Genomic DNA, 26,700 nt, shown 5'->3' with positions numbered 1-26,700 from the left:
AGTCAAAGAGATTGTGACAGGTTCTATGGATGTAGCATGACTCTTGGAAGATCCTTGAAAATGTTGGAAAATAAGCATATGATAGATTCTTCTCCATGTCAGTGTAGCAATGTTGGAAAATAAGCATATGATAGATTCTTCTTCATGTCAGTGTAGCAATGTTGGAAAATAAGAATATGATAGATTCTTCTCCATGTTAATGTGGCTGGCACAATAAAGCATCAGAGTTTAGTTCCATTTTATTGATCTGAAGTGACTTATTGTTGCATAATACTCCAGCGGGACAACTTTGCAGAGCTGCTCCTACTTTTTTGTGACATCTTCATGTCAGTGCCCCGAGAGAAGTTGCTTGTGACCAGTGCACAAGAAGAACCTGTTTTTGGCATAGAGATGCTTCTTTTTGAAAGGTCGCTGACCTCTGCCCACTTAGCTAGGCGGAAATTCCGCTGAACATTGAACCGCTGGACTTCTTACTTAAGGAAAGACAAAATAATGAGTCCTAGGCAAATACTAACTAATTGAAAGGGCTGTAAACCCATTACATATTGGTCAGAGATAATCAAGGGTATTTAATGACTTCTATCTATTCAGGAGCAGTGAAGCTTCAGCAGCCAGCCCTGAACCCTGCCATGTGCTTATTATCCTCATCATTAGTAGAATTACTTCACAGCTGTTCTTTGCTACATCACTTCAGCTGGGGGCCTTACCAACCATACAATGCGTTAACCCTTGGGTTGCCACCCTCCATAACGCACACACAAAGAATGGCAGAGGAGAATGCCCCTGCAATCACTCCTACTTACCCCTTAGTAATGTGATACGTTAAGGGGCATTTTTCAGAGCCACTACAAATCAAAAGTTCAGGTAAACAGAGAATGACTTGAACCTAGTGGGACGTGTCCTTCAATATGCAACTTTTTTTTTTTTTTTTGACTGGAAGCAAAAAAAGGGAGGATTATGGTTGTTATATTGTTATTTCATAAAATTACACATTGGCCCTCATTTACTAAGAAAATCGGATTGTAAGTTTATCTTGCTTTCTTACCCGACTGCTTTTTCCCCCTGATATTTATTATTATGTTGCATCCTGTTTGTCGCACGTGGGTTTTGTAGGTTTTGGTTTCCAACTCCTCTGAGTTGTCGGGAAAAAATCCACAACAATACAACAAATTCGGGTTGGAAACCTTAATAAATACATGGGAAAGCTCAGAAATGTCGGGTAACGCCCCTTTTTTGGGTTTGGGAGAATCCACATCGGGTCCGTCGGGAAAAAATGTCGCATGGTGTCGCAGACTGGCACACGATGTCTGCGACATGGCGCAGACAAAGATGCGCCAAAAAAACCCGACAAAAGAGGTCGGGTTTAGAATAGTAAATGAGGGCCATTGTGTTACTTTCAGAGTGCTAGGTTTACAAAGGTGCGGGTAGGTTATTTGACAAATGGATTCAATTTATAGAACTAACGTGACATTTCATAATTTTTCAGTACATTTTTGGGAATTTACATAGAACAAGAATTCTTTTCTATGTATGTGCTAACGTCCAGCATGACATAAAAGAGCAAGCTGCAGTCTACACTAAGACAAAACATAACTGGAAAGAGAGCATTTGGTGAGAGCAAGGTAAACTAAGGTGACAGCACTGGAAAGACCTTTCTTAATAGGAACTGTTCTATCCCCAATCAATCAGCGGAATAGAATCGGATGGAGGGATTAAGAGGATCGCTAGCTAATAAAGCAATGCAATATAGCTAAATAAGAATGGATACATCAATGATTTATACAGGGGAGGAAACTGCTTACAGTTCTTCACGTTCACTTAAAAACGATCTGTCAGCTCCCTTGATATGTCTGTTGTAGGAAATACCTGCATTCTTTATGAAACTATTCTGGAGTATATTTTGTTAGGGACTTCATGTTGTGCTTTTGCTCTGTTATTGCTCGTGGAAGTTTATGAATAAATGTATTGTTAGCAGTTGGGGGTGTCTCTACAGTGTCACCATCCAATCAGTGCTGACAGTGCTTTTAGACAGTGTAGGGAACCATTGCTCTGTTAAGGGTTGATGTAACACCCAACTGTCAATTTATTCATAATGATAGATTCAGGAGGATTAACTGTAGAATGGAAAAACAAAAGTTTCAGCAGTGTTGGCTTTGCATATATATATATATATATATATATATATATATATATATATATATAATTATATATATATTTATATATATATATATATATATATATATATATATATAGGAATATGCAAAGCAGCTCATTACATCACCTTTTCAGGTAATGTTCCCTGGTATCAGCTTAGCTCCTGTTAAGGAATATAAAAAGCTGATCGGGATTTTATGCCAAGCCAGACTACTCCCCAAAAGGGAAGTTTCTACCCATCTGCAGACAGCTGTTTCGTGGTTTTTGCCACTCGTCAGTACAGAGCAGGGTGATCTGGCTTGGCTGGGTTAAGAGGCCTGAGAGCAGCTAAAGGGGAATGAGTATTTACCTCAGGACGAGGCCACCACTCCTGGTGTAACGGAGCTTCAGAAGGCCATTATAATGGCTTTCTGAAGCTCTGTTACACCAGGAGTGGTGGCCTAGCCCTGAGGTAAATACTCATCCCCTATATATATATATATATATATATATATATATATATATATGCACAACAATGGATTGCCGCTCACCACACCAGCAGCTGCTCCTAAGTCCGTGCTCGGACACACCGGTACCGCCTCCGGCTCACACTATATATATATATATATACACACTGCTCAAAAAATAAAGGGAACACTTAAACAACACAATGTGACTCCAAGTCAATGACACTTCAGTGAAATCACACTGTCCACTCAGGAAGCAACACTGATTGACAATCAATTTCACATGCTGTTGTGCAAATGGAACAGACAATAGGTGGAAATTATAGGCAATTAGCAAGACACCCCCAACAAAGGAGTGGTTCTGCAGGTGGTGACCACAGACCACTTCTCAGTTCCTATGCTTCCTGGCTGATGTTTTGGTCACTTTTGAATGCTGGTGGTGCTTTCACTCTAGTGTTAGCATGAGACAGAGTTTACAACCAAACAAGTGGCTCAGGTAGTGCAGCTCATCCAGGATTGCACATCAATGCGAGCTGGGGCAAGAAGGTTTGCGGTGTCTGTTAGTGCAGTGTCCAGATCATGGAGGCGCTACCAGGAGGCAGACCAGTACATCAGGAGACATGGTGGAGGCCGAAGGAGGGCAACAACCCAGCAGCAGGACCGCTACCTCCGCCTTTGTGCAAAGAGGAGCATTGCCAGAGCCCTGCAAAATGACCTCCCGCAGGCCACAAATGTGCATGTGTCAACTCAAACGGTCAGAAACAGACTCCATGAGGGTGGTATGAGGGCCCAACATCCACAGGTGGGGGTTGTGCTTACAGCCTAACACAGTGCAGGACGTTTGGCATTTGCCAGAGAACACCAAGACTGGCAAATTTGCCACTGGCACCCTGTGCTCTTCACATATGAAAGCAGGTTCACACTGAGCACATGTGACAGACGTGACAGAGTCTGGAGACACCATGAAGAACGTTCTGCTGCCTGCAACATGCTCCAGCATGACCGATTCGGCGGTGGGTCAGTAATGGTGTGAGGTGGCATTTCATTGGGGAGCTGCACAGCCCTCCATGTGCTTGCCAGAGGTAACCTGACTGCATTTAGGTACGGAGATGAGATCCTCAGACCCCTTGTGAGACCATATGCTGGTGTGGTTGGCCCTAGGTTCCTCCTAATGCAAGACAATGCTAGACCTCATTAATGCTATGGACTGGCCTTCCCGTTCCCCAGACCTGAATCTGATTGTGCCCATCTGGGACATCATGACTCGCTCCATCCACCAACGCCACATTGCACCACAGACTGTCCAGGAGATGGCAGATGCTTTAGTCCAGGTCTGGGAGGACATCTTTCAGGAGACCATCCGCCACCTCATCAGGAGCATGCCCAGGCATTGTAGGGAGGTCATACGGGCACGTGGAGGCCACACACACTACTGAGCCTCATTTTGACTTGTTTTAAGGACACTATATCAAAGTTGGATCAGCCTGTAGTGTGGTTTTCCACTTTGATTTTGAGTGTGACTCCATATCCAGACCTCCATGGGTTGATAAATTTGATCCCCATTGATAATTTTTGTGTGATTTTGTTGTCATGTTTGTTACATTCAACTATGTAAAGACAAAAGTATTTCATACGATTAGTTAATTCATTCAGATCTAGGATGTTATCTTAGTGTTCCCTTAATTTTTTTGAGCAGTGTATGTATATATATATAGATGCAAATCAAAAAATGTTGCAGTATCTTGTAATACCTTTTTTATTGGACTAACAGCATTTTGTAGAGACAAGCTTTTGGGATTCCTCCCTTTGTCAAGTCTCAAGCAAATCTAAGCTCAATCTAAGGGCTGCTTTAGACTTGACAAAGGGAGGAATCCCGAAAGCTTGTCTCTCCAAAATTCTGTTAGTCCAATAAAAAAGGTATTACAAGATACTGCAACATTTTTTGATTTGCATCTACATCACTGGACTAACACGGCTACTCATACTACTGGTGTGTAGTATGCACCTATCATAAAGCCGGCCCTACATGGAAATCTGTTTGTTCACTAGCTCTCTTGGGCTATGTTCACACATTGTTTTTTCAGGTGTACTTCATTTGAAAAACAATATGTCCACAAAATTGCAACAACGTTTTTTACATTATTGTGCTCAATAAAAGTCTATGGGAAACTGGTTGTCTGTGCACACAATATGTAGAAATTATTCAGCTTTTTTACAGCTGTGTAAATAAGTGGCTTGTCACTTATTTACACGCCTGCAATAGTAAGGATGCATTTTTTAAATATTGCATGCATAGACAACCACTTTCCCATGGACTTAAATAGAACATATTAATGTAATAAAAAATGCAGACAAAATTTGGTGGATGCATTTTTACAAATGAAATACGACTGAAATGTAATTATTATTATGAACAATGGGGATCTAGATTAGTGTTGGCTTTATTTGCATATGTACAGATTACAAGTTAGAGACTGGACTACCTATAGTTTTACTTTATCAGAGCAGAGATAAATGGTGGTAATTCTATGTTAGCACTGATTTTCCTTCCATGTCTCTTGTATAGATTTGTAAAATACTATGTCATCTTTTTGGCATCATATTGTGATTAGGTCAAGATGCTTTATTAGAAGACATAACAGAAGTAGATAATTACATACAAGGCATAGCTTACGGTGTCCAGTCTTATATAATTCTTTAGATTATACTTTTATAAATAACATAAATCCTCTAGCCAGCACCACATCGGTCCCATTTGTAAACTTTTCCCATGCAGCCGGATTAAACTGTAGAGCAGGAAAGGCAAGGTATTCCAGACACACAATGCACTGACCTGCACTCCAAATGCGCACTGTGCCCATGGAAAGGGAGGGGGCGTACTCTCTTCGCTAATTCCAATGAGCCCTCCATTCACTCAATTGGCCTCTCAAGCATCCCCACTTTCTCTCTGTCAAGTGCTCTTCTATTTTCCCCACAGAAAACATATTTAATTGTGGACAGAAATCTTCAGTCACAAAGACACCACTTACTTAGGATTTAAGCTAAATGTTCCCTCATCAGGCAGAGCATTGTACATGGCTTTCTCAAGTGTGCTGTTTATATCGGCTTCATCCCCTTTTGGTGGGTTCCTATCATCTTCTGTGTGTCCCGCTTAACTGCTCATTACATGAAAGGTGAAATGTGCAGCAGTGAAGGAATTTCATGGCATTGTTGCCTTGGTTGCTGCATAACCACAGAGAACGTACACATTTTTCCACCATTATATATACAGTAGTGTCACTATATGTATGGGATGTTATGACAACGTACTGGAGATGTGGATTGTCTTTAAGGTTATCTGTTTGGCCCTAGCTAGACTAGGGTGTGGAGTCTAAGGGGAAAAAAAACATGTCAAAGGTTCTAGAGACAAGTCAGGAGTTTTAATTGGTCGGGGCCTGAGTGTCCAAAGTTTAGATCTGAGAGAGAACACAAATAGGTATGGATTAGGTCATGGTCCCCAATACAGTCAGTAATAGAGCCAAGGGTAATCACCAGCAGAGAAGTCAGTAAGCAAGAAACCAGGGGACAACACAGGAGAATAGTCAGAAACAATGTCAAGGGTAAGTGCCAGGAGTAGAACAACAGCTACTGGACAGACAATCCCAGGGGCGAAGCAAAAGCAATACCCAGGAAAAGGGATGAACGAGGTCAGGAACAGGGTCGATCAGGAATCAAAGCCAGGAACAAAAGCTCTAAGAATGAGAGCATGGACAGGGTATGAACTTAGCAAGCAAGGTATGGCACAACAATCCCTCTTTAAATTGGTCACCAAGCCTTACATTGTCATTGGGCACTGGTTGCCTAAGGAACCTAAGGACACTGTACGGTTATTACATTAGAGCCATGGCCTTACTGGATCAGGCTGCAGCTCTTCTGCTTGGACTGCACACTGGCAGAAGACTGGGCTGGAGTGGCAGAGGTTGAAGCTTTTATTTACCTATTGACTGGATGTGTATGAATGAAGACCACTTGCCAAGACATGGTTTCTAGCAGCTGTTGGCTTTGTGTGCAGTAAAGAGTGATGCTGTTTTTAATGTGTGGGCTGAAGTATTGGAGACTATTTTATATATGATAGTATCCCCTTCATAAGTTCACAGCGGGGAACTCTAACCCTTCATTAGTTGCTGCACTTGATGATTAAATGTCTTCTATAGCTATAAGGTATTGAAAATTATGTAATCTATGTACGGTATGTGATACCATACTTCCCAAATGTCCTTTTTTTTTTCTTTAAACATCCCTCTTTAAGACCTGAGAAATAGATGTACCTTAATTCACTTACTATATTGCCCCAGAAGCTAGCTATATGGTTCATGTCTATTAGACCCCAATTTGTATATTATTGAATCATTTTGGTACAATTTCCTGATGATTTTTGTGCTATTTGAATAAAAAATCCTAAATTTAAGTGTACAGATATGCTTGATAAAATGATGTGCTCAATAAACCATAACTGTCCCTGTTTTACCATCCAAAGAGTAGGAAGTCATGGTTATGTGATTTTGATATGATTTTGATATGATGAGGTTACATGCATCAGTAGAATGCAGTTCTCGGCACTGCCACCATTGCCCTGGCACAGTAGCAATTATTTCTCAGCTGTCAGCTACCAGGAGGAGGTGCCAGAATTAGTGTGGGCCAAGAAAGAGCCTGAAACTGACATGGGTGTGTGGTTTGTGAGGCTAAAACATTGTTTCACAATGCTTAAATAAGGGGCACAGAGGGCAAGCAAGCTTGGGGTGTAAGAACCTGGAAGCAAGCTACAGCTGAGGCAGGGCTCTATATGATACCAGCCTGAAAAATAAATGCAGGTCCAGCATATAGTGGTAAATTGACTGTCCTGAGGTCCAAGGTGTGGCCTGGAGGTCATGTGGTATTGTGAACTGGATAGAAGTTGTTGGAGGGGCCAGTTATAGAAGGCCGCTGAGAAATAGGGCCAGATATAGGAGAAACACTTTATCGCACAAAATGTTGTATAGGAAAAGTAAAATTTTGAGTCTTTAATGGTTTGGGGAAAACAATGACTTGACTGAAGTTATAACTAAGGTCCAAAATGTTTGTGTCTGATACCATCTACAGTGTATTGTAACCACCAGGCCTCTACCCAACAGTGTTTTATGGTGTTATGTCAGTATTGTTTGAAGAAAGAAAGTAAATTCTTCTGTTTTATCAATATTGTTATTTAAAAGGAACTCTCGACCACCACTTTACAAACTGATTTTAGGGATTGTAATTAAAGGATTGTGTGATAGATGCAAATAAATGTACAGTGTAGTCACCCATATGATGTTTACATATATTTCTAGGCTCAAAGCTGTAGTGCACAGGGTGGTCTGTGATTGAATTGACATTTTATTATCAATGTGTGCAGCCCGAGGAGGCACGGCCTGACGACAACATGAAGGCTCTATCTTGTATAGCTCATGTTGTACTCGCCACAATTACTTTGCTGTGTCTTGTGTATTTTTGATATGCCTTTATGCCTTCACCTGTGATGACTTTACAGACATAGTTCTCAGCCATGATGTCTGCTTCCCTCCTACTTTTTTATATATTTATGACTTGGTTGTTTAGTAGATATCAAGCACAATTGATTTTTTTTTTAGCTGTGAACAGCGACACAGACACAAACGACCTTTCCCCGGAGAGCTCACACTCTAATGTTCTGTACTAGAGGAGTGATAATCTGTCTTTGTAGAAATTGGTAAAGCCCAACTGAGTAAGATTTAGCAATGAAAGGCTCATTGTGAAGGATACACTATGGGTTTGAAGTGTAAAACTCCACAGAAATCTCTGATACGCAAACCTGCGAGATCTGACAGGTTTCCTCTAGCTATCTCTGGGACTTCCTACTTCAAAGACCAGCATGCAGCGCAGTGCTCCTCCTTATCCCCTGTTCACATGTTTTAGGCACTTGCAGCTAATTATAGCATCCATCCCTCCGCTCTCCCCTCTCTCCATCTCTCTCTGTTCCTTTTCTTCACGTCTCTTTCCTCTGCTGGGAGAGATGCTCACCATTCCACCATTCCCTATTCTGTGCCATCTGTCATGTTTTTTTCTGATTCTATATTTAAAGGAGCAGTCCCTTATTTACAATGAACCAGTGACTAGATCTTCCTTCTTTCACCACATAAATTAAAGGCTTAACCTTTCACTCCAAAAGAGCTGACTCCACAATCCATCGTAATGAATGGTGCACCACTCTAGAATAGAAATGGGTCAATGACTTCCTGGTGTCATTTGATTTTTTTTTTCTATTCAGTCTTAACCCTGAAAATCCACAAAAGGCAGAAAATAATTCCATATAGGTGAGCAGGATAGCCAGGCTGATAATAGCCATGTGTTGATTCGGTAGAGTAGTCTTTACATAGATGCATATAGCACATTGCAGTCTACTGGCCCAAGAAAACAAGTCTGGTGCTTTAACTGAATGGCAGCCAATAATTAGTTGTGAATAGATTTAACATAGCCGTGCAGGCTGCAACACAATATGCTCAGAAGGATGCAGCTGGACGGCCAAAAATATACCGGCCCCTGTAATCATGGACACCATCATTATTATTTTAATTTATCTAAAAGCTTCCCAAAAGTGTGTCACCAATATGCATAGGAGCACCGTACAAATGGGACCCTGTGAAAATGAACTCTCAAAATTACTTCTATTCATTGCTCCTCACCAGAACATATATTATGCATTATGCATTTCATCCATTGTGTTGCACAGTACAAGATATAAGTTACAAATATTCCATAAAAAAAGACATTAAAAAAGACAAGAATCCATAGTCCCCAAGTTCAACCTCTATCCCTACTGTGTCCCTACTGTGTTGATGCAGAAAAACACAAAAAATAACCTTATGTTGCTGTTACAGAGATTTCTATTCTGGATCACTGCTGGGATCATGATAATGCATCTCAGTCCTGTTTGCAAATTTTCAAAAATTTTGAAGCCAAGCTTTCTCCAGTTACGATGAATTACTCTGTCCATTCCAATTGATTGGCAGGCTTGTTCAGCCTTACCACAGCAGTCACTGACACATCTAGAGTTTTATCATCATTTTATAATGTAATAATATACCCCAATCTATTTTCTTTCCATTATATAGTTTTATTTTATTTTACATGTTTTTTGTTGCCTGAGACTCCCATGTCTGCCAACGCTAATCTTAGCTGCTTTGCTTAAATCGTGTGTGTGTGATCGGCTGTCTCTTCAGTCTTTCCAAGAGGAAAGAATTCCAGGTTTTCATTCATTGTATATTGTAACATTTCAGATAAAGCAGCATTTGTGTATGGAATGGCTCTCTATACAAAGACGATCATTGAAAAGAAGTCATTGCTTGGACCAAAGACAGCTTTAGATGAAAGTGTTTCTGTACCTACAAATAGAATGGTTGGGTCTTAAAGTAATGTTAAAGTCCAGATCACTGTGTAAACATTAGGTATTTTCATCTGGTTGCCATAGCAATATGAAAAATTGTAAATTTAAGCAAAATATTTAACAGGACCCCCCTAACCACCATTTATAACATCGATGTCTTCTAATGTACCAAAAGGGTCAGTAGGCCCTTAAAGTTCCAGGGCCTAGCTACGACTGTTACCTCTGCAGCCCCTATGGCTTTGCCACCAGCTAGGTGCATGGACATGTATATATTTATAAGCACACTTTATCCTTTAGTCTGTAAAAGATACTCTATTACACATTGCATTACAATAGTAAAAACTCAGTATGTAAGCAGATCATTTTTTTTTTCAAGTCAATAAAAGAAGCACAGTAAGGATATCCATGTCCCTAGACACAAAAAGGCAATAGTTTACATGGCTACATGCATTCCAGAACTGACAAATAATACATAAAATAACAAGACTTCTTTATTTAGAGAAATTATAGAGCTGCTGTAAAATATTGTCATTTTTCAATGCTGTAAAAGAGCAGAATAAGCTGCGTCATCCTTTAGGAAAACAAAAAAAAAAAAGACATAGATGCACCAGGCTGACAGATATTCACAGTCTTTGTCCCCAAATAAAATGACAGGTTAAGAACCAAAAACTCCCCTGTTGGTAAGTGACCTTTTTGTCAAGGGCGTAGGATGGTGCAGGGAAACACAAAACAAAATGAAGGCCTGTGCTTGTGTTTTGGCTGGTGGCAGACGCTGCTGTAATTAATCATCCCTGTCCGAGCTCCTCTGTAACCTGAACCTTCCTCCCCTGTGTGTCTGGATGGCAGCGGTCTTCAAAGGACAACTAACAGGCCTGCTCACTCAGTTGTAGGTAGGCCTGCCAGATACCGCTGGGTTGTCCTAGTTTAACTATACCGGCACCAAAATACAGTCTGGGAAGTTTCTTTATTTTCATTTAATGTTTTGAGTTTAAAAATTAAAGTATAAGCTTAAAACTACTAAGTGAACATAGCTAGTGAAGTCTTCCCACAGGAAAAAAAAAGAGATGAAGGTCAGACTAAAAACTGCTACAGGCACTGAAAGGGTTAACGTTTGGACCCCTGTTTCTCAGGGTGATACGTAGTATTACAACTGTGAAGGAAGAAATTATACTTCTTCCCTTACTAAATGGGAGTTCTCCAAAAAATTATTCTCAACAGCAAAATGCGTTTACAGCAGCCATGTTGCCCCTATACATGGGAGTTTTACAGTGATTTTAAACAACAGGTTAAACAACTTTAAAGAAGAACTGAAGAAATCATATGGTTTTGTTTTTATTTTTCAGAACCTATGCCTCATTTAAACTTAAACATTGTCAGGATATGTAAAGCACTTTTACAATTTTTTTTACCATATGTTATTGCAGTTTAAATATGTATATTCATTGAGGAAATTGTGTATTGTATGAAATACTTCATGAGGCGTACATAGAAAAGAGAGGGCCACATTACAAAGATTAAAATGGGCACCCCATTACCGTGCACACATTTTTTTGGCATATAGGACAGAAAGAGCTGGTGTCTGCCTCCCCTCCACTCATTTTCATGATACTTTGACCACTTCTCTAAAGGTCCATGCACATTAGAAAAAAGTTGGCTAAAAGCAAGGATTTCTGCTGGACTAGCAAACTGTCTAATGTGTGTGGGGGCCTCCAAAATCTCCCCCCAATAGATGCTGTAAAGGGGAGGGCATGTTGAATTTAAAACTATTCCCTTCTACAAAGGCTCTTGCCTATTACTTAGTCCCTTTTGATGACCCAAACCTAGTACTACTACTTAGAGTTACAGTAAGTAACAAAGTATCTAGGTGTAGATCTTAGTGTAGATAGCAATTTATGTGACTATAGATATCCAAATAATTGTTGTCGTTGGTTAGACAGTGATGGCTGCTTTAATTATTTTCTACATAAATCATTAAATATAATCTATATTGTATATCTGAATACTTGGGAGGTTGTCTGTTTCAGTGCTGCGCAGTGTTGACAATGTATAGGATAAAAGGGTGGAATATTCGTGGCTCTCCAGAGCTCACATTGGAGGCTGTTTATATTGATGGCAAATCTTTGCTGTTAACCACAGTTTTTTAAACAAATGCCTCTCACGGCACTTAAACGCCACTGTTTGTTCACTGTGGTTTGGAAGCTGTCGGTTCACACTTGTGGATTCAGATAAAGACAGAATAAGCTGCACTTCACCTCATAAAACAAGCCTTTCACCGCCACACCTGAAGGATTAGTTTTCTTTTTGGGTAACGCAGCTTTGCATTCAATGACAGGCAGAAAGTGTTCTGGGGTTGCTTTTTAGGGTTAAGCGACAAGCAATAGGAAAAGAGGAATGGGAGACCAACCATTAACACAATGTACTGAATGGCAGAATTGCATGCAGCGCAGAAATGATCATATGCACTCAGCCATGTAATACCATGTTTATGTTCAGGTGTGCGCAGGAGCCTCATAGTTGCAGGTGTAAACAGCATATGCAAGAATGTCAAGCAGCTGCCTCCGTCTTGGTGCTTTATGGCTTTCTAATTTTAGAGTGTTGGTTTGGGGACTCCATGGCTACAGTAAACGTTGTCATGCTAACATGTAGATGCATTGATTTCTCTAAGAAAATGGATACTGTGCATGACATGATGTACCACATCTAGTGATATACTGCATATTAAAATTTGGAGAAGTTTGATGTAGAAATAATTGTACACTTATACAGTATTACTTCTGCATGCACAGGTTGCAGAGTTGAAGTCCATGTCAACAAATTCAGACTTTTCTCATAGAATCAAAATAGTAGAAAACTTACCTGCAGTCCTATGTAAAAAATCACAAAATGTTCATTACAAAATCACAACGGGTTGAGGAGAATGACAGATCGTGTAGATAGTGAACAAAAAGTTCCTGTAATGTGGTGTTATAAGAGCTGTTCTGGAGGACTTGTTCAGGTCAGGTGCCATTGTTTGGCTTACCTAGTAACAAATAGTTTGCGTTAAGAGTACAATGCTAAATGTGGAACAAAATTCACAGTTTAAAAGTTTCTCCATGACAGTGTTTTTTGTCATGGCAAAAAAAATATCCACAGTATTATGGCTGAAATCACATCATAATTTGTGATCCAGCATGGCTACATCATCAGAAACTCAAAATAGTCTTTCAACGTATTCATGCTTAGATCGGCACAGGCATCATTCAATTCAATGACCCAAATGTAATCATTTTATGTCTATGCTCAGGTCACTTTAATTTGTATCTAAATTTTGAGTTTTTAAGTCTAAGACAAAACACTTGCGGTCATCTCATTATCATTACAGACAGGGTTACACTGTCTGTAATGATACTGTTACCAGTATATAAAAAAGACAGAATAACATCATGCACAATAAGTGATGGTTATAGCCTACAACACACCATAGAAGTCAACGTACATCACTTGTCTACTGGTTCCTATGGTCAATAAGGATCCTGTAAAGCATATAACTAAATGCCTTTAACAGTAGCTCATGGAAGAAAGGCAGCCCTGTATATCATAAAGTAGTAGATATGAACTTCCAGAGAACGGTGGGTTACCGCGGCGCTGACCAGAGGTAGACACGTCAGGTGAGTAGAAAAGAGGATATTATTTAAAACAATGTGACGCATTTCACCACGCTTGCGCGGCTTCATCAGGCATGACCTAGGACATAGGTCATGCCTGATGAAGTCGCGCAAGTGCGGTGAAACGCGTTTCATTGACCCACCAAGTCCATATCTACTACTACTCGTTTGGTTGGGAGGCTGCAGACCGGACCCCATTACTCACTCACGCTGACCATTGTTGTGTGTGAGCTCACACAACCGCCTGTGGTAAGGGTTTCTTTCATTCATTTGTTACCCTCACCTGGGCGGTTAATGGAGCGCTTTTTTTCTTTACTGTATATCATAAAAACATATATCATTAAATAAAAAGAACAGATAAAAAAAAATATGTATCAGTATTTGGTTTTTACTAGTTAGAGTACCTGTCATGATCTTGTAAAATGTTATAATCCTCCCAGTTCACTGCCCCCACCATGATAAACCACCCCCTGCCTTTATTTTTATTATTTTTTTACTTTTCTACCTTGATATTTCTCTGCATTTTCTGCTCAGTCTCAGTCAGATTCGCAGACTGGGAAGGGGCGTTACCCAGCAGGTGTGACATCAGGGGAGAACTTCCTCCCTCACTCTGCTACACACAGCATAGAGCTGTTCAGTGTGAGCCATACAGGGGAGAACTTCCTCCCTCACTCTGCTACACACAGCATAGAGCTGTTCAGTGTGAGATGAGCTATGATTGGCTAAGGCTGCACCCCTATTGGCCTATTTAATCCTATTTAACATAGATGTTGCTTTGCCCTTGCTGGTTAGAAATTAGACTTGGCAGGAAAAGTTGCAGTAGTAACACATTAGGGCACCAACACCTTTAGGTGATTTTACATTTACAAGATCATCAAGTAAGAGAAGACGAAGGCTATACAGAACCCATGCCCTTCTCTGATAAGTATCTTACATATGTTTACAAAGGAACCAAAATATGAGAACCATTTCAAATATGTAGCTGCTCAAATTACTGGTGCAGGGAAAATAGAGTTTGCAGCATCTCAAAGCTTTATGTCATCCTCTTCAGCAAAGATCAACAGTCTACTTGTAAGATAAACTTCACTATTATTTAGTTCTGGAACAAACACAGCTGTTTGACAAGCCAGGTGACTCATGGTATACGTGAAAAGGAGGAGAAGCGCAACATTGGAGCCTTGCCGCCTTACAGTGTGACTCTAACCCAAGTAATTATCACATAGGGTTACCTAATTATTGATCATCGATAGTACCCTTGTCAAGTGAACCACAATATGACTAGATAGTAACTCTTCCAAACCAGACACAAGTAGTAAACCACTGAGTGTAGCAGTATTTTTACTAGTCAGAAAGTCTAACATATGATAAAGATTATTTTTTTTTTATTAACCCCTTAACGACACAGGACGTAAATGTACGTCCTGGTGAGCTGGTACTTAACGCACCAGGACGTACATTTACATCCTATACATAACCACGAGCATCGGAGCAATGCTTGCGTCATGCGCTGCAGGTCCCGGCTGCTGATAGCGATTGCGCGGATGTCCACCATTAACCCCTCAGATGCCGTGATCAATACAGATCACGGCATCTGCAGCATTGCGGACACTAAAAATAGATGATCGGATCGCCCGCAGCGCTGCCGCGGTGATCCGATCATCCAGCATGGCAGCCGGAGATCCCCTCACCTGCCTCCGCTGCCTTCCACGGGTCTTCTGAAGATGACCGATAATACTGATCAGTGCTATGTCCTATACATAGCACTGAACAGTATTAGAAATCGAATGATTGCTATAAATAGTCCCCTATGGGACCCTTCCCCCAATAAAAACGTAAATTGTCCCATTTTCCCTATTTCACCCCCAAAATGTGTAAAAAAAAAAAAATTCTGTATACATATTTGATATCGCCACGTGCGTAAATACCCCAACTACTAAAATAAAATGTTAATGATACCGTACGGTGAACGGCGTGAACGTAAAAAAAAAGTCCAAAATAGCTGCTTTTTTGTAACATTTTATTCCCAAAAAAATTATAAAAAATGTAATAAAAGTTCTATATAACCAAATATGGTATCAAAAAAAAGTACAGATCACGATGCAAAAAATGAGCCCTCATACCGCCGCTTATACGGAAAAATGAAAAAATGTTATAGGTCTTCAAAATAGGGGGATTTTAAACGTACTAATTTGGATAAACAGTTTGCGATTTTTTTTAAGCGCAACAGTAATAGAAAAGTATGTTATCATGGGTATCATTTTAATCGTATTGACCCAAAGAATAAAGAACGTGTCATTTTTACCGTAAATTGTACGGCGTGAAAACAAAACCTTCCAAAAATTGCGGTTTTCTTTTTAATTTCTCCACACAAATAGTATTTTTTTGGTTGTGATGGCATTACAACGGACAACTGGTCGTGCAAAAAACAAGCCCTCATACTAATCTGTGGATGAAAATATAAAAGAGTTATGATTTTTTGAAGGCGAGGAGGAAAAAACTTAAAAATAAAATTGTATGAGTCTTTAAGGCCCATTGGTCCTTAAGGGTTTAAAGTCCTTAAGGGGTTAAAGTGTTCTTTTAAATGGTTTATTTCATGGAGGAAACCTCTTTCTACATGTCTTTGACCATATGAGGAGGAGTGGTGAGTTGCTTACAAAACACTATGGTTAACCCAACTGATCTAAGCTTTATATTGCAGCCATTTATTTGGTTGCATTTTCCTCAAATGATAACAGTTGTCTCCGAAGATAAACTGGTTTCCATTTAAAAACAGGTTTTCTTTATGGAAACCTCCTATTAGCACGGTTTCCGCCACATCATGTGTTTATAGCGTGAACACTTTTTTATTTTTCAAAAGTACAGAAATATATATGTAAATGTTGATCTCTATATTGCAGTATAGGCAAATGTAATGTTTTAGTGGTCTCCATTTCCTACTTTGTTTTCTTTTTGCAGAATAGAATAGTAGTCTGCGCTGTTGTATCCTGCAAAAGAACAGATACCTTGCTTTACATTAAAACGACAATGTATTCCAATATCACAGAAATTTCCAGCTGGTTGAGCAGAATGATCTTAACCCATATATCAATTTTAACTATTTTAACATATAAAAAAAAAAATAATAACTATGAGTTGCTAAAAACATTATACTGCATGATATAGGGACAGGCATTTTCATAAGTAGGTAGATTTGTCATTGCGGCGTCTAGTTAAGAGCAGTAATGGTAGCCAATTAAAAAAAAACTCATATTGCCTAATGTCAACAACTTGACATGATATCATTGGTTCTTCTTGAGTAAACAAGTAACATTCCTGAAGATTCCCCCAAAAGGGCTGCTTTCTTCTAAAGATAGATCTAGTGTGTCATGGTTATTACAGCCATGCTGGAACGCCAATGGTTTGCCAACATCAAGGCTTTATGATGTCTCTTCTTGTATCTCTTGTTAGAAGTTTTTGAAGAACCTTGCAATGTATCAGACTGCCATGCACAGGCTGGGGCAAGGTATGTTTTAATGGCATTGCTCCATCTTTCTCTGGGCCATTGCAGATGAAACCTCTTGACTATATTGTGCTAAAGTGACTGTCAATGCTCTTTTTATTGGACATGCTTCATATAATGTGATGAGATTATAGGCACCCATTGAGGTTGTTAGGTAAAATTTAACATGCTGCTGATGTGCAATGAAGGAATGTTAATTGTGTAGATGCCAAGAGAAGAGCTCATTGAGTTGAGCTATCTTCTGGAATCAGCCTTGGGTAGATATATGTGAGAAGCATTATTCACGTGAGGGATTAGGTGAACTTTTAAAAATGAATACATCACATCAAATCAGTGGTTTCAGATTTATAGCGCTTATCATGAGCAATTTCCCTCTCAGAGCAAAAAGTTCACTTTCTAAAATGGCAGAGGGTGACTGATTCAAAAAAATAATGTTGCCCCATTTAGTCAGCCTATTATATCCATCAATTGGGTGTGGATCAATGACCAGGAAAGTGCTTTCTACTGAAAATATTACCATTTAAAGAAACACTATTACAGTAAATGTGCAATATATCTAGCTATATTGGGTTCTGGGCATTGATATGAAATGCAGCTGATGTTGATATGTACTGATATCTTCTATAGAAACAAGGACATTGAATTTGGGCATTGGTATACTAGCCAAGAATGGTACAGAAGGGTAGATGGGTAGCACCCCAACACAGACATAGGTGCAGCAATGAACTGCCCAATTGGCTAGAAGTTTGAACTAAAGTGATTGACTAGTCTAGAAAACCCAGTTTTAAATACTTTATCAGACAATGATGAATTAATAGAGGTGATTCAAGGTTCTGTATTATAATTTATGTAATCTGTAGTGGCACTGCAGAGGAACTGAAAACATTCTATTGGAAACCTCAACAGATTACAGGTGATCACGGGGATCTGAACAGAAGGACACCCTGTGAAGAGAGACTTTTTGGAGGACCCTACTTATAAAAAGGAATTGTCTAAAGTGATTTGTCCAGCGCAGTACAGTCTGAAAGTGCACCTGTCAATGAAAAAACTATTTTTGACATGTCACAGACTTGCAAAAAGTTTTGATTTGTCAGGCACAGCCTTGAGCTTCTCCTCATCAGTGGCTACCTCAGCACCTGAATGATCAAAACTTTTGACATTGTCTCTGTGACTTGTCAAAAGATTATTATTATTTTTTTTAAATGACTGGGACACTTGAAACTATCCTTCATTCTAAGTGAAAAGAGTAACATTTTAAACATTGCTTATACAAATCATCCAATCTTAAAACTAAAGGCTCAAATACATAATCGTTCTTTCATAGAACCCCTGCCAAAAATTATGAAATTACCCCACACAGGATGTATACCCAGTCTACCACCTCATAACAAATACACAAATCACAGATATGAAATAAAACAATGTCTAATAGCTGAACATTCTAGCTAGAGGAAACATTCCTCAAACAAATGAAAGTACATTATTTAGGTAATAAGTAATAGCATATGTTTTTTCTAGATTTTTTTATCTCTACTATAATTTTTCAATGGCAGTGAGATGCAAACTGCAAAAAGTGTGATTGTTTTCTCCAGGCAATCATCTTTCGGCTTCCTTAAAGGGGTTGTGCGCTGTCCTGCTGTCCGGAGCTCCGCTCACAGCGTCCGGAAGTTCATTACTCCGAACGCTGTGTGCGGGCTTCCGTGTTCGCGGACGGCGGGAGTGACGTCACGCCCGGCCCCTTTGTGACGTCTTGCCCGCCCCCTCGTGACGTCTCGCCCGCCCCCTCAACGAAAGTCTATGGGAAGGGGGCGCAACCGCTGTCACGCCCCCTTCCCATAGACTTTGGTAGAGGGGGCGGGCGTGACGTCATGAGGGGGCGGGCGAGACGTCACAAAGGGGCCGCACACAGAAGCCCGCACACAGCGTTTGGAGTAATGAACTTCCGGACGCTGTGAGCAGAGCTCCGAACTGCAGGGCAGGGCACAACCCCTTTAAGATAGAAAAATATTATCCTATCCAAATTACAGATTAGAGTGAGGAGAATTAGAAAACTTTACCTTTATTTGACTCATAAAAAAAATAACACCCAGTGAAAGTTTTTTTTTTTAATTCCAGAAAATATTCACTCAAAAATGCTGGTAATTGCCGAATAAATAGTTTATATGCCTTGAGTTGGGCTTAATATAAAGTCCCCCCAATGCATATTAAACATTCTCAACAGTGTAGTCACCAGAGAACCAATCCGTCACCACCCTGTTATAACAACTGTACAGCAATTATCTACATAGGTTAAAATTGTACCAGGCATATCAGAAAAATAATCATAAACGTACCCAACGTGTTTCTGTCACAATAATGCAGCGTCCTCAGGGATAACCCAGAAATGGAAATAGCAGTATATAGCACTCTGATAGATGGTGCTTATAATATAACTACTAGTCCTCAATGACAAAATTCTATTTCTTAGTGCAAAGATAATCAATGAACTATGCAGTATATAGCACTTTGATAAATGGTGCTTATAATATAGCTACTAGTCCTCAATCACAATATTATATTTCCTAGTGCAGAAACATAAAGATAAATCCTTGAGGGATAGCAGCCCATTATGTCTATTCTGCTGGACCCATTATTTATAGCAGTTGCTTCTCGGTTTCCTTAAGATAGCAGCAGACAAATCGTCACCTTGGTGGTTCATCACTGAATATCACTTTCATCCAATCCTCCACACTCCATGGTTCTTTTCTTTTACCCCGTGTAACCTGGTTTACCTCTATTTAGGTATGAGTACTGGTTTTGTTTGGCTTTTCTATATAGTTCCCATTTCACATAGCTGATTTCTTATAGTATTGTCACAAGCACTGATTCTTTTTGCCCCTATTTAATCTGTCGTCCTTTTTTTATGTTCAAGGCATACTGCTTTGAGTTTTCTATCCTTGTGCTTTGACTTCTTTCTTGGTTTACTTGATATGATCCCCTTTGTACTTTCTATTGTCATGCACATTTGTGTTTGACTTCCATTTTGAGTTTTTTTTTGTATTCTTTTCCCCACATTAGGTAATTTCCTAGTTTTTTACCTACTCAACGGGGAAAAAGATATGCCATTTGAATAATTGACTTTTTTTTTGGTTGAAGAACAGTTCATTAAACGAGAATGGCATTAAAAATTTTATGTAAAAAAGCGGTGTTAACATCCTCATGTGTGGTGATTCCATAATATTTTTCAGGGGTCACATATCACTATTTTGTCAAATATTTCTAACTTTCCATTTAACCTAGAGCCAAGAAAAGTCATTGTAAAGTGCTTGTGTTATAGGTCTAGTTGGAAAGTTTTGTAATGATTCCAGCTCCATCCTGAGGTTCTCTTAAACTAATGGAATGTGTCGGAAGATCCAGGTAAAACATAAGGTGGGATTAGATTTAGAGATAAAATAAAACACTCTGCTTTTTGTTTTTTCTTCTTCATGTATTTGCGGCTTTCCGATAGGCCCATAGATGACGACTAATGGTTGCTTGAGGTGGTGACAGGATAGGTCATGAAAGGAACCTTGTAATATCATATTACCTTGGCTAATGGCCAGAGGGTCAACAGAAGAATCCAACAGACAGGCACAAAAGACAACAGGCAGGTTTATTTCTTCCAGCGTGTCACTCTGCATTGTATAGGCAGGAATTCTTCAAAGCTCAGTGCTTAAGAAAAAAGGTCCCCTTATCCTGCTCTATGGCTCGGCAGATCCCCTCACATTACTAAGTGAAGCTCAAAGAACATGTTTACTCAAGCTCAGATCATCATACAGACAGAAATGGAGTACTCAGAACAAAAATGCTGATAAGAAAACAATGGACTTCAGCCAAGTGACAATAAGGAATAATACCATCACAGAGCCAGTGATTTTTTTCACTTAATATGATCTAAAACAATGAATTTCCTATTCTTACAATATGAATGGTGCCATATTATGCTCTGAATCTATTTTCATATTGTTGCACTTACATGTTTAGCATGACTGTTCGCTTGTACTATAGAGATAAACCACTTCCATAAGTAGCAATAGTCCAGAACTGAACAGGATAAATCACTACATAGGAAACCTAGTATCTGTCTGTCATGTCTGTGTCGTGGTAAGCATTTACTTAACTAAAGGTACCCATACACATTCAGTAGTTGTTGGCCGAACAGCTCTCTCTCTACATCTGGCATGCCTGATTTTTCTTTCCTCCCAACATTATCTGTCGGAGGAGAGTCAGGTGCCCACCAGTTGGAGAGTTTGAACGACTTTTGTATGGGAACCTTTAGTCTGTGGCATGGCAAATGCATACAGTTGATTAGCCTTTAGGTTCTAGCATATGGTTGTATTCCGGATTTATATCACAAAGATTCTAAATAACACAATATGGAAGGAATAGTGGAAAATTAGGCCGGTACTGGCATTGGAAGTCTGGCTGTTAAAGGATTAGTGACGCTGTAGTATCCCTTTAAAATGGTTTATTTGTTATATACACACAGGAAACACGTTTCTGGTCCATACCGGACCCTTCATCAGGCAAAGTATATCATATTACACTTTGCCTGACGAAGCGCCAGTACCAACCTAATTTTCCACTATTCCTTCCATTGCTTTGAACTGGGACAGCGAGACTGCTACCGTGGCTGTGGATCTGGAGACATAATTTGAAAACGCTATGTTAGGTGTTGTGCTCTGAGCGCAACCCGACTCGGTGAGTGTAACTTTATTTACCGCCTGAATCCTTCCTATAACGGCCTTCACTAAGGGCTCAAATTCCCCTTTTTTCTTTCTTTTCTTATGTAAATACAACAATATTTATGGTTTCTACTGTAACTCCAAATCCATTCAATTTTCACACCTGTATTGCAGTCTGTAGATTATGTATACCTCTATGCGCTAGATACATAAGGTCTTAAACTGGCCACTACTATTTCTTCCAATCGGAATATACAAATGTATGCTCTGCTTGGCATGTACTCGGGATGGAGAGAGGGTAGATAAGCCACCAACCATGCTTTCCTGCTGCTGTTTGCAAAGCAGAAATCTGCTTACACATCAGCTTACTGACCACCTAATGAGTATGGGGCCTCCTCATCTGCCATTGAATGAAGAGTGGCCAGACATGTTGAATTTCAACATACCTGGTTCGTATGGCAGATGAGGAGGACCCATACTCATTAGGTGATCAGTCAGCTGATGTGTAAGCAGATTTCTGCTTTGCAAACAGCAGCAGGAAAGCCAAAGAGTAGGTGACACTCACCAACTTGCAATTCCTTCATGCTTTTATTGCTACATGGTTACAGCGGACAGGTAAAACAGGTGCATTTCAGTAAAACGGAGCAAGGACCATTTCACACATTAGTGCTTCTTTCAGCTCCCTGCAGGTTTCTACTTTGCCAACTCTGTCTTCGAGAAGGTCTAAAATTATTATTTTAATTTGCACCGCCACACGTACCACTATAAAGCAGTCCATGTCTGTAAAGTGGCCATTCTATTTAATTGTTAGACTTGAACCCTACAGCCTGTACGCCTCTAGAAGATCCTCTTCCATTTACCAGTCTACTGGAACATATGTTGTAATACTCATTCTGCTTAGTCGGTTTAGCCTATAACTATAATCTGATTAACCTTTTTGTGTCTTCAAAACATCTTTAGTTTTAACAAGTCTTGCACTCTGACTAATACAATGGGAGAACATAGCCTTCTGGATCATTCTGTCTAAATATTTTTATTGGGATTTACAAAATGTAAAACCAATATTGGCTCTGCCACCAATGTAACTTGGGACAGCTAAATCCTGTGCATGAGGTATAGCCATGTTAACTTCATCAAATGACAACATTATTTACTTGGGTTGACTGGAAAGTTATTTTAGTTGCTTATTAGTTCTATTCCTCCAGGCTGACATTTGACCTTCTGCTGACATTTAGTAAGTAGGAGTAAAGGCGCAATGAGATCAGAGGTCAATGAAACTTCTCCATGCCCAGGCCTGATCTAAAATTTGAGAGACTAATGTTGAAACCAGCCACCCTCCTGCAGTAATTAAAACAAAAATACAAACTGTTGGGTGTGTTATCTTTCAATAACACCCCAAGCAATGGTTACATTTCTAACCTTTCCAGTGCATGCTGGGACAAGGAACTCAGATTTTGTGTGTGTGTGTTTACAGTGCAATAGTACAAACTGTAAGGCTTATGGCACCTCCTCCCCTACTGAAAGCATGAAGAGGGTCATAAATAAGATGACCCCAATTGCTTGCTTCATACCCCCAGCGTACATTTGTTATTATGTTAATGCATTTGATTATCCAAATGAATTTAAACATTTAAGTACTGCATATCACACTGCTTATATTATCCCAATATTAATACTGGATGAGATTAATGCTGTTCCAAAGTTACACAAAATAAAACTAGATCTAACTCACCTAAAATGTGGCAAATGTATCACAGGGGCTCACACCGTATAATATATTTAGCGCACATTGCTAGATATTTTGCATGCTATACTCTTTTTTTTTTGCTGGTATACTGTACACTAATATTCTGCATTAAAACAAAGGTGCACAAATTTAATAAACCTGGTGTATTTCATGCCTTCTCTTAGACTCACCCCCTTCTTTAAAACTGTCTAATGGGACATAAACATTTTTCTTAGGCTCGATTGCCACTTGGCTGTTCACTGTATTTTTCCTTTTTTTTTCTTTTTGGCTTTTAGTCTTTTTTAAGGCCAGAATGATCGCAACCAGATGTTAATGTAAAGTCTATAGTACAATATAGAAAACTGTGTGCGATGGAGTCCTCAGTCTAAAAAGTTGGTGCAAAGTACACAAACAGAATGTATGATCAGACAAATTTGCCATGCTATAGGATTCAGAGCCTTGGTGAGCTATTGGCTGTGATACTGACTTGCAGTGAACAAGGGCCTAGTAGATAAGGAGGCATTGTCACTAGCTTTCTACTGTCTCTTCGACTAATCTAATACATTTCATAGGTGAAAATAATTGGAGAATTAGGCCAGGGCTACACTGGGGCTTTTTTTTTTTTTTGTCGCAATGTAGCCCAGGCCTTATGAGAGAGACATAATTTGATGCTCTATGATTAGCTACTCATGATCAAGGGGCCCAATGACTCTTCATGTACAGGGGCCCGATGATCTATGTTTTTATAATGGCAAAATATTTAGCAAACGATACCCATAAAAGAAACAATGTACTGTTACACTATGAGTAGAGAACAATGCTCAATATCAGTCACCTGCTCTAAATGAATGTAACCAGGCTACCCATACAGTAATATCATGAAGTTCCCAACGTCACGTTTCCAGTGATCAGTTGGCATTTTATTATGTTGTTATTATGTTATTTTTTGTTTTCTTGTTATTAGCACAGTGTGTAGTCTGACCCTCAGAGGGTTAATGAAGGGTTACATTGAGAGGAAGCCCTGATCATACACAGGATACTTATGCAGAAGGAGGTTTGCTGTTTGTGGATGTCAAGGCGTGCAGGCCAGAAAAGGTTTACCAACAAAAAAGGAGAGAATTCACATCAGCATCCGCAGCAGCCCGGGGACACCTGGAGTCGGCACATTGCACAACCTCAGCACTTCTCATGCTGCTGCCTCTCCGCTCAGGCACAATATCAACCCATTTACAGGAGCTAGCTACACACCCTCATTGTACGCCGCCTAGATATGCAAGAAGAAAACGGTGCTCTGAAGACGACGATATGAGACTTGTGCACTGAAAATCCTCATGCAGAATAAAGCAATGCTACTTAATGGCACAGAACAAAGACTATGATAGTATGAGCATGGTGGAAAGACTTTGCTAGACATGTCAGACTAGTCTTAGAGTTGCCAGGGTTTCCATTGCTGACAGACATCCCAGTTTCTTTCAGCACCTCTGGGTGCTGGATTCTTTCAGCATTCATCAGTTGAAGGGGAAGCTGCAGCTTATCTGGAGGATGGCAGAGCCTGAGGCTCAGATTATTTCTGATCCCTGGCAGAACCCTTGGCCTGCTTGTCCTGCACTGCATCAGGAGCTGACTGGGTGCTGTAGATGTTCTGTTGAGTCTAGGTGATAGGAAAGAGGTGGTGTAGTGTTTATTAGCTTTAAGAGCAGCAGTGAACATTTACAATGACACGCTGAATTCTTGAGTGATGCACTGTCCTGTGCCAGACAATTTGTGGCCTGTCTGGGGGTTGTCCTGGTCAATGTTAAAGGTAATGCATAGTTCTGGCTATTCCTGCTGTTGAAGTGAATTCTCCTTTGGGACTCTCTAAGTTGCTGATCCCTCATCCCTGATCCCTCATCCATTTCTTCAGGTCAAATGCATTGTTTCCCAACCAGCGTGCCTCCAGCTGTTGCAAAACTACAACTCCCAGCATGCCTGGACAGCCTTTGGCTGTCCAGGCATGCTGGTAGTTGTAGTTTTGCAACAGCTGGAGGCACGCTGGTTGGGAAACCCTGGTCTAGTGAACTCCCAAATATGGATACCAGTAAATGCACAGATCTAGTGACATTTAGTGCAACAGAGCCCCATTCACATAACAAATATAAACAAGCATAATACTTGTGGTTGGTTCCGTACATCTTACTTTACTCTATGCAACAGAGGGATACTTCTTTTACTTGCAAATGCTCTCCCACTGTCAGCAGAGAGCACTTTGGTCAGACAAAAAAGAAATAAAAAAAAAGAAAATAACTTCCTCTATAATATACAGCACCTGATAAGTACTGGAAGGATTAAGTACTAGAAGCATAATTTACAAATCTGTTTAACTTACTGGCACCAGTTGATTTTAAAAGAAATTATTTTCCACCGGAGTAACCCTTTAAGCCCGCAATCTAAGAGCAGTTTCATGGGAAGCTATGATTTTGGAGCAAAGGAGAAATCTTCAAGGGGAACTCCGGTGGAAACAAGTGGAAAACAAATGTTTTCAAATCAACTGGTGCCAGAAAGTTAAACAGATTTGTAAATGACTTCTATTTAAAGATCTTAACCCTCCCAGTACTTATCAGTTGTTGTATACTACAGATAAACTACAGAGAAAATTTTAAAGTTAATTTATCTCTGACCACAGTGCTCTCTGCTGACTCCTCTGTCCATGTCAGGAACTGTCCGGATTAGAAGCATATACCCGTAGAAAACCTCTCCTGCTCTGAACAGATCGTGACATGGACAGAGGTGTCAGCAGAGAGCATTATTGTCAGACAGAAGAGAACTTCCCAAATTTCTCTGTAGTTTATCTGTAGTATACAACAGCTGATAAGTACTGGAAGGGTTAGGATTTTTAAACAGAAGTCATTTACAAAACTGTTTAACTTTCTGGCACCAGCTGATTTGAAAAAAATAATAATAATTCCACCGTAGTTCCCCTTTAAGTAACCAAGTAAGACGCAATCATAGAAACTGTATGTGCACCCAGGTTTACTGAATTTTGGCAGAACTGTGGTGCACAACAATTGAGACGCATTCATTCTACACAGTGCACAAAAAGGAACAATACAATGTCCCTGCTTGAGGGCATTG

The 26,700-nt window shown here is 39.8% G+C and overlaps 1 protein-coding gene and 1 long non-coding RNA gene across 10 annotated transcripts in view; one reads left to right on the top strand and one right to left on the bottom strand.

The window, feature by feature from the left end:
• The window catches only part of MEIS2 (Meis homeobox 2), a 141,823-nt gene that overhangs the window by 70,539 nt on the left and 44,584 nt on the right, over positions 1 to 26,700 (top strand). The window lies entirely within an intron of this gene.
• The window catches only part of LOC130295554 (uncharacterized), a 69,995-nt gene that overhangs the window by 24,325 nt on the left and 18,970 nt on the right, over positions 1 to 26,700 (bottom strand). For all 4 annotated transcript variants that reach the window (XR_008848909.1, XR_008848907.1, XR_008848908.1 and 1 more), the window contains exon 4: positions 12,874 to 13,036. This is a non-coding gene — a long non-coding RNA (uncharacterized LOC130295554). The remainder of the gene's footprint in view (positions 1 to 12,873; positions 13,037 to 26,700) is intronic.

The sequence above is a fragment of the Hyla sarda genome, chromosome 11 (assembly GCF_029499605.1).
Source record: "Hyla sarda isolate aHylSar1 chromosome 11, aHylSar1.hap1, whole genome shotgun sequence".
In the NCBI taxonomy this organism is placed as follows: domain Eukaryota; kingdom Metazoa; phylum Chordata; class Amphibia; order Anura; family Hylidae; genus Hyla; species Hyla sarda.
This window is presented reverse-complemented; position numbering and strand designations above follow the sequence as displayed.